Below are 2,500 nucleotides of genomic sequence, written 5' to 3'. Positions count from 1 at the left end.
TCATCAGAGAGGAGAGAAACTTTAATGCCCAATTTTATTTTGTTCTGGTAGAAAAACATCAATCCCTTCCACAAAATGGAGATTCTTCTCCATCTTATTCACACATCATAGAAAAATAATTTAATTTTTTCTTTGTACCATACATGACTTTAAATGGCCTCTTATTCAAAATATTTGATCAAGCAATTTACCATTTACCAAAAGAGGGAGAGCTTTATCTGCCATAGAATACAAACTAAACTGTGTTTTCTTTATTATTAGGACAAGGATGGTTTTCTTTTCTTTCATTCTTTCTTTTTTTCTTTCTTTCTTTCTTTGCAGATGCTTACGTGCTCTTAAAAGAAAATGTATTAACACATATAGAAAATAAGAGCACTGGAAATCAGTTTGTAATGCACATTTATCTCCACTTTTTAGTTCCATTAAGTCTATAAATTTGCTCAGCAAATGGTATCACATATTCCTACTTGATAGACAGTCTACCTGAGAAATGGCCTTGTCCACTGGGCCATTTGTCTGATCGAATATCAAATGGCTTGTTGATTATTCAGACTTCAAAGGCTGCTGGCTGAGAGACCTTCAAGGTGGTCTGTAATGCCTTGAGTGTTGAGGCCACCTGTCAGTGTGCTTCCAAATTAAAGAGAATCTGTTGGGAAATGAAGGGTAAACTTCCTCTCCGCCAGATTCGGCTGATTAACCTTGAGAAATTTTACTTTTTCAATACCAGTTATATGGGGAAAATATCACCAAGACAATTCCAGTTCCCTTTATTGTTGGGATTGATGCATTTGCTTGTAAAAAAAAAAAAAAAAAAGAAAGAAAGAAAGAAAAGAAAAAAGAAAGAAATGTGAACATCCATTTCTAGGGTTGTAGAATTTTAGGAAAATTTAAAGTATGACAATCTTTTTTTTTCAGTTTCTGGAAATATCATACTTTTGTACTATAGTTATACTAAAGGAAAGTACTTATCTGAGTTCTACAATATATTTTGAAAAGAAAAATATTGCAAATACTTGTCAGCCACTTTTTTTTTTTTTTTTAATATGGAACGCTTCACGAATTTGCGTGTCATCCTTGCACAGGGGCCATGCTAATCTTCTCTGTATCATTCCAATTTTAGTATATGTGCTGCTGAAGCAAGCACAGTCAGCCACTTTTTTTGTTTCACAAATCTCTAGCAAGTATTTGTCTTATCGTTTTTTTACTCTTATGTATCAGATGATAATGCTTCCCAAATATAAAAAGTAGGTCACTGTGGCAGCTGAGAATTTGAGCTGACTCATTATAAAATAAAAGCCTAAAAGCCTTGCGGTAAACTGTTGAATTCTATACTTTTTAACCTTTCATACAATGAAAAAATTAAATGCAACTATTTAATAGAAGTAATACAAAGTTAACAAGCCCTTATTGGATTAAAGTAACTTGTATCGTTAGTTCGGGCATTTATACTAACTCTTATCTGGATGTTTCTCTTTTTATCAGTCTCTCATGAATTTGTGTGGAAATTTCATTATCTTAAGTATATGTAGCTCCTAGATAAGTCTAATGGCAAAACTCACTGAGGTTTGTGCACTTTTTTTCAGGCATTTGGAAGGAAAAAAAAGGGAATGTTTCCTATTTATTGGCTCTCTGAAACCAAGCCATGTTGTCAGAAGTCAGCTAAAGGAGATGTAAATATTATAGCGCAACTTTTCACTACCATTTTAAATACAGCCTCAGTAGCACAGAATCAATATAGCTTTTTAAAATTATTACAACTGAACAAGAACTGAATAGAAAGAGACCCTTCAACATCTGATGCTGATTGCCAGCCATACGTGAGGCTTTGTGCTTGCCTTTCTCTATTGTTTAATAAGCTTCAGAATAAATAACTCTGAAATGTTGCCTGGATCCTCTAACCTTTTAGGAGACAAACATAGATTGTTGCTTGATGGCTTTATGCTTATCATTAGAGGTATTTAAAGCCTTCTTATCTGAAATAATAATTTTAGACTTAGAGAATGTTGTAAAAATAACCCAGAACTTCCCTCTTCTTCCACCCAGTGTCCTATGCCTTTTCCTCACTGGAACGCCTCGCATAATCATGACGCCGTTACCAAAACTAAGCAGATAGCTTTCATACAGTGCTATTAACTAACCTGCACACTTTACTCAGATGTCACTGGATTTGTCTCCTTTAGACAACTTCTAATACAAAGTCTTATAGCACTTTTCCACAGAAATTGTTCTCTGTCTTGTTGTGTTTTAACCTTGGTTCATTTTAATCGTTATCACTTAGAGAATTTTTCCAGAAAAATTTTAAATCATTTTCTTTGTAGTATGCCCTCAACTCTCATCTTTGTTTTGAAGAAAAATTTATTAAATTTAATTGTATTATCTTTATAGCTATTAACTTTCCATTACCTCATTATCAATTTCATTAATTAAAACATTTTATTTTGAATAAAAATAATTAAATTATTATTTTTTGAAATTATTGACTAGGTATTATAGCTTTATT

The 2,500-nt window shown here is 32.5% G+C and overlaps 1 non-coding gene across 1 annotated transcript; it reads right to left on the bottom strand.

The window, feature by feature from the left end:
• Positions 1-1,037: 1,037 nt before the first annotated feature.
• Positions 1,038-1,144, bottom strand: LOC136332660 (U6 spliceosomal RNA). Its single transcript, XR_010730826.1, has one exon. It is a non-coding gene; the product is annotated as a U6 spliceosomal RNA (small nuclear RNA).
• Positions 1,145-2,500: the final 1,356 nt, after the last annotated feature.

The sequence above is a fragment of the Saccopteryx bilineata genome, chromosome 3, assembly GCF_036850765.1.
Source record: "Saccopteryx bilineata isolate mSacBil1 chromosome 3, mSacBil1_pri_phased_curated, whole genome shotgun sequence".
In the NCBI taxonomy this organism is placed as follows: Eukaryota; Metazoa; Chordata; class Mammalia; order Chiroptera; family Emballonuridae; genus Saccopteryx; species Saccopteryx bilineata.
This window is presented reverse-complemented; position numbering and strand designations above follow the sequence as displayed.